Below are 7,023 nucleotides of genomic sequence, written 5' to 3' on the forward strand. Positions count from 1 at the left end.
CTCAAAACAACAGAATAAATAGTAAAACTATAAAGAAAAAACATTTCAAGGATATAAAATAGCCTACAGCAATAACTGTCTTCATATTCGTATTCGATATCCTATAATAATCTCGGCAAGCAGGTCATCACTCCTTTATTTACAAGCCACAACGTTAAACTGCTGAACATCAGCAGCCACTGGGCTGTTTACATGACAACTGCTTCAAACAACACTAATCCACTGGTAAATAAACCAGAACGGACAAAAGGCAAAGTTTACACACTCACACACACACACACACTTACACACACACACACACATACAGAGGCGCAGATGGGATTTTAGAACGATTTCAACTCAATGAGTTATTTTTCCACTCCATGCCTCAACCCAAATATGTTTTATTTACCCGTTTTTAAATGAACTGTAGTGTAAACAACAACCAACATATTTACATAAATAAAAATAAGTTTGTACATGAAATTCCCAGTGCAGCCAAACACATTTACTGACATGAAGCTGACTCAATGAAGGACCCAGAAACATCTCTCCTCCTTTATTACCCTGAACATACTGCTGGGTGATTTCCTGTCTGTCAGGATTTTCTGAGACTATGATGGGGGACCCAAACAAAGCTGGGGGGGTCCGGGGCCATGCTCCCCTGGAGAACATTTTGGCCCTAAAAGCCTAAATTTGGTGCCTCTCACACATTATAATGCCACTATTCCACCTTAATCATTGCATATTTTACTGAATTATTGTAAAGGAGAATAAGGGTTCTTCTCTGTTTTATTAAAGGCATATTTTGACAGTCTTCTTGCAAATTCTGTGTTGGAGTCTGCTAACACATCCATGTGCTCTTATTTTGAAAGCTGCATGTGTTTGCTTTCATTTTGAAGGCGGGTCTAACACGTTCTTACCGTAACGCCTTATGGTGTGTTCAATTTACACTGAAAGTCGGAACTTGGAGCTCGGATCAACGTTGAACATTCTGACATTCGTGTAGACCTTGAACGCACCATTAGCAGCCGGACTCGATATCTCGAGTCTCAAACTCGCGGCCCGCGGGCCAATCGTGGCCCTCGTGACAGAATTTGTGGCCCCCCACTTCGATATGAAAGTTTAATGTGAGTTTTATATGAATGGCACTTTACCGTGTTGTGTGTGGAAGGTCCCTTTAATTACTGTTTTTGGTCATTTTTTGTCTTTTTCTTTTTGTCATTTTGTGTCTTTTTTAAGTAATTTAGTTTTTTCTGTCGTTTTGTGTCTTTTTTGGTCATTTTGTCTTTTTTGTGGTCATTTTGTGTCTTTTTTAAAGTCATTTTGTGTTTTTTCAGTCATTTTGTGTCTTTTTCGTAATTTCGTATCTTTTTTTTAGTCATTTTGTGTCTTTTTTTGGTCATTTTGATACTGCCTCCAGCGGCTCCCAGGTAATTTGAGTTTGAGACCCCTGCTCTATGTGCTGCAATCTAAATAGTCTAACTAACGGAACATTAATCCTCTGTTTAACTGGTGATGTTTGTCGCTGAAAGTGGGGGGGACGGATCAGGATCACTATGAATCACGCATGCACACCCGGTCTGAATATAATGACAGGTTGTGATCCTGACATGACACACAGCTGTTTCCAGTATTCTCACAACACATCCCCTGCTGCGCTGCTGTCCAGCGGTTATTTTGGTCTGTTTGTGATTACGGGGCCACTCGGCTCGGTCTGATAGTGTCTCACTCCTCTGTTTGTGCTTCATCTGTTACTCTGTCAACACCTCCATGTGCTCACACACCGCCTCTCCTCTCTGACCTTTCACTGTTTTATCAAACCATTCACAACCTGAGATCACCCTAAAATCTGCTCTAGTCTCACTCCGACTTCCAGAATACAAACTTCTGACAGATTGCCTGCCAAAAAGAGGAACTTTTAATAGGAAATTTGAAACCTAAACTATGAGAATTCAGCACCCTGGGTCTTAGCTTCTCACCTCTGGGCTAAATTAATTAAGTTGTCAAGCTGACATTTGAATAGAAGAGCAAATACTGGAAACCCCTTTTACGTTTGTGCTGCTGTATAAACGTGCCTGGGGCAGCAGCTGAAAGGGGACCGGCCTCAAAGAAGCCTGAAAAACAAGGTTCTTGTGGACTCTGCAAAGGCTGGGGAAGATATGAGGAAACTTTATGTGGGAGTGTGGAAAGCATACAAAACATATTTCAGGAAAACAGTTATAATTAGCTTCATGTCGTAAAATAATACCATACACTGCGGTGCATAAAATGTAGACACAGACACCTGAACTCCTGCAACTGCTGCGAGCTGATACTGAGAGGTGGAACAGCAGATTAAAAGGTGGCTAAAATGTTTTTGTTTCTCCCACATTCATAAAACTTACTTGAGTCTAGGGCTGCACAATTAATGGAATTTTATATTTCCATTTTAAAATGTGTCTCTCCTGCATATCTAATCAAGAACTTTCTACACCAGTAGTCCACCAACCACCAGGGGGCGGGGCCGTGTTTCTCCCCTGAAAAAAGCCTGGTTGCTGATTGGATAGAACGCTAAACAGGATGTGACGTAGTACTCCACGCCACAACAACGCGCTCCATTTGTAAAAGCAGTGTTGCCAACTTAGCAACTTTGTTGCTATATTTAGCGACTTTTCAGACTCCCTTAGTGACATTTTTTTTGAAAAGGGACTGGCGGCGAATCAGCAACTTTTTCTGGTGTTATTGGAGACGAAGCGGCACAGTCCTCCTGCAGCAGTCTCTCCCAGCTGCAGAGCCAGAGGGATGTTAACCCCTTAGCGTCCAGTCTACAAATTGCTAACAGGCTAACAGTTAGCTCTGTAGCAGTACCAGTGTGTATGTGCTAACAGGCTAACAGCTAGCTCTGTAGCAGTACAGTGTGTATGTGCTAACAGGCTAACAGTTAGCTCTGTACGCAGTACAGTGTGTATGTGCTAACAGGCTAACAGTTAGCTCTGTAGCAGTACAGTGTGTATGTGCTAACAGGCTACACAGTTAGCTCTGTAGCAGTACAGTGTGTATGTGCTGCTGCAGGAGGTGTTCACTTAGCGATCTTTGTTTGTTTACAACAAGCACCAGACACTAAAAACTGTTCCTATTGTTTGTTTAAAAGTAGCGCCAATAAAAATACAGATGTTTTCCCCGAACATGATTAATAATCGTGATTACAATATTAATCAAAAATAATCGTGATTATCATTATGGCCATAATCGAGCAGCCCTACTTGAGTCTGGTAGTTAAATTTATTAGGCATATATATCGTTTTATATTATTCTATCTCAAATATATTAAAATCAGCACATTAGTCATTTGATTGGCAACAACAAATGCAGCACAGAAATGTTGCAAATGCTTGAAGTAATTTAGAAACAAAATCGTCTACCAGAGAGCATTTTTATACTATGAAATGTCCCGCCTAGTACTATCACAGTACTTACTATACTAGACAGAAACTAGTTCCTAACTGACACAACAACTGCTCACAACAGGGTGATAATTCCTGGTGTCAAGTTTTTTAAATTTATATTTTTCGGCACTTTGGGCACCACAAGCTGATTGCAATCTAGTTTTATTATATTCAAAAGAAAGGCCAATATCTCCAACACTCTGCAACTCAAAAAAAATCTAGACTAGACTACTATGTTCTGGCTCTGAACGGAGGCGGTCGCACTTTTCTCTCCTCTCCATCCCTTATCTTCCCTGCTCTCTCCTCTCGTCTGTCTAGTCTACTGTCTTGTACATTGAGAGACTCTCTGCACTGTTCTCCAAAACTAAAAATCATGGATTTGATCAACTAGTCTCTCAGCGCAATTGACACCATCTTCTCGAGGAGAAGCCTGGGTTTGGGGGAGCCCTCCTGTCCTGCCGGGACGTTCGCGACTCTTTCCGTGGAGAACGTTGAAGATCTCTATCTATTCGGAACCATGATTACAGGTCTTTTGCTGATTGGATTAGGCATGCTCTGGTTTATTGAGATATACAGAAAACTGTGACGTTGTCCAAAGCCCCATAAGGCTGCAAAGGTACAAAGTCTGTGGTCACAAACCACAATATGGATAAAATCTTGGAGAATTTGACAGCCTTGCAAAGGCAACTGGATCGAACCAGAGACCAGTATGTACAAGACGGGTAGACTTTCTGAAAGTTATTCATTATCCGCTTCTCCGCACTCAGGTCGCCTATCCCAGCTGGCATTGGGCGGCGAGGTACACACTAGACAGGTCGCCAGACTATCGCTGGGACATATAGATACAGACAATCACGCATTCAACACCTACGGCCAATTTAGAGTCACCAATTAAACCTTAGTGCATGTTTTTGGACTGTGGGAGGAAGCTGGAGTACCCGGTGAGAACCCACGCTGACACGGGGAGAACACGCAAACTCCACATAGAAGAACCACAGGCAGGAGGCGAACCACTACACCACCGTGTGGCCCTACTAGGGTTTTCAAAAGTATCGATACTCAAAAAAGTATCGATACTAAAACATTGTATCCGGATACAATACTCATTTTCAAAAGTATCGATACCTATCCAAGGAATGAACACTTAAGTTAAGTTATTGTTATTTTTTTTTATCAATCTTGCCTAATATTGTGCACAGCATACAGCCTCAAAATATTGTTCTAATTGTTATTGTTTATTGTATTTATTTATTTTTTGCACTACCTCAGACCTGAAGCTTGTTATCATAGTTGCAGTTTCTTTTTGCACAACTGTTTTTTATTATAAATATTTAACCCGTGGTTCTGTTAATTATTACATGTTGCATTTTTCTTGGTAATAAAAATATTTCTGTAAAATTTTGGGGTCTTTGTTTTTATCCTTGTCGTATCGAAAATGGTATCGAGTATCGAATATTTTCCTGAGTATCTGTATCGAGTTGAAAATTTTAGTATCGTGACAACCCTAGGCCCTACTTTCTGAAATGATTGAGAAAAAATATTGAACTTTTTCACGATATTCTAATTTTTTGAGATGTAGTGCATAGAGTGAATTTAGGTTAGCAGTGTTTCTAAACTACCAAAACCAGTGGGCTGGTTGGAGGGGGCCTCTCCCTGTCCTGACTGGGGGGTAAATGCCCCAGTATAGTAACAGTAACAGCCTGGTGTAGTAGAGGCGTGCCATGATGTAGACTAGGGGGTCCTTCAGCCATCATTACTGACAGGCAGCATCCGCCTGACAGCAGCAGCAGCAGGAGGAGGATGAGGAGGATGAGGAGGATGAAGATGGGACATGGGGCTTCTGCTACCACAGCACTATTTACACACAGGCCCACACTCATATATACATGTGTGTGTTTTGGCCCGAGCTGCTATCTGTACCATCTGGAATGAGCATTAATATTTTAGTTTAGCTGCCTAGACTAATGGCTGAAAAAAACCCATAGGTAGTTAGATTCCACGGTGCACCGGGCAACTTTAAAGTTAGTTTAAAGCAAAAAGACAACACATTATCAGCATTAAATGTGTCCTGCTGGGCTTGTTGGCTGGCATTCACCTGTTCCAGCAGGAGAAATGAATGAGGAGCAGAAATGGAGCCGAACAGCTGAGCTCTCACCTTCAGTCCCGCTGCAGAAGTCTACAGCCCGGACCGGACATCCATGGCACCGAGCAGCCGGGCACCGAGCACCGTGGACCGGCCGCCTTTCACCGCCTTTTCCCCCGGATTTAGCTCAGCTGTTACGGAGTGTAAGTCTTGTTTGTATCCCTGTGTTTTCCGACAGTGACACCACACGTTTGACTGCTGCTCTCTCCACGGCAAAAACAACACTTCCGGTTGTCACTTTCAAAGTAAAAGTCTCCCTTTTTGACGACTACGGCACTGGCGCTTTAACTCTATGGAGTCTTTTGGGGCTATTTTGTCTATTTTTTTTTTTTTTTTATCCTTTTCATGTCTTTTCGTGTCTTTGTAAGTCATTTTGTGTCTTTTTTGGTAATTTTCTGTCTGTTGTGTCTTTTTTTAGTTATTTTGGGGTTTTTTTGTGTAATTTTGTGTCTTTTTTGATCATTTTGTCTTTTTTTTCAATCATTTTGTGTCATTTTTATGTCTTTTGTGTGTTTTTTTAGTCATTTTGTGTCTTTTTTGGTCATTTTGTGTCTTTTTATAGTCATTTGTGTCCTTTTTGGTCTTTTGTGTCTTTTTTTAGTCATTTTGTGTCTTTTTTTGTCATTTTGTGTCTTTTTATAGTCATTTGTGTCTTTTTTTGTCATTTTGTGTCTTTTTTTTAATCATTTTGTGTCTTTTGTTTAGTCATTTTGTGTCTTTTTGTGTCTTCTTTTATGTCATTTTCATGTCTTTTTGTGAGTTTTTTTTTAGTCATTTGAGTCTCTTTCAAAACACTATCATGCTCAATAAAGAATTAAAAGAAGTTCTATCATTTTATACTAAATCTATTTGAGCTTGTCTCCAGTTTTACTTGGTATATCATCATCAAACTGAAACTGGCCTCATGGAGTTTACAGCCAGAACTTTAGAGGTAAATTTACAGTAGGGCTCCACGCTGCTTTGTTTTCTAGTCTGATGGAGTCAACAAGTCTGGATTATTTGGAGCTTTTGGAGACTCCAGAGGGTTAAACCTCTGAAGTCCAGGAGATTTTGGTTCAAATTTGTCAGCTTCCTCTGCATTAATTCCTGTCTCTGTTTAGCATCTTTCAGTCTGTCCTTACATCACATGCATGGCTCCTTTTTCTCCACACAAACTTGGCTATCAGTCAGATTTTTCATTTTATTTTAATTAACAAAGTATAAAGCTGCCAGGAACCCAAAATACAAACAAAAGACACAGGTTTCTATGGAAATGTACCTTTTTTTCTTACCATTAATCATTAACCATTAACCATTAATACACACAAAAACAGCAGAAATAATAATAAATAATAAAACTACAATACAGTCTATTTGCATGTAAATTAAAAATAGTAAGTTTTCATTGTAGAAAGAAAATTCACATTGTAAAAGTGGTCTAGAAACATAAATGGCACTTTAACTGACTTTCTCAGCTTGTCTACATATCATGTA

The sequence above is a fragment of the Centropristis striata genome, chromosome 13, assembly GCF_030273125.1.
Source record: "Centropristis striata isolate RG_2023a ecotype Rhode Island chromosome 13, C.striata_1.0, whole genome shotgun sequence".
NCBI lineage: Eukaryota > Metazoa > Chordata > Actinopteri > Perciformes > Serranidae > Centropristis > Centropristis striata.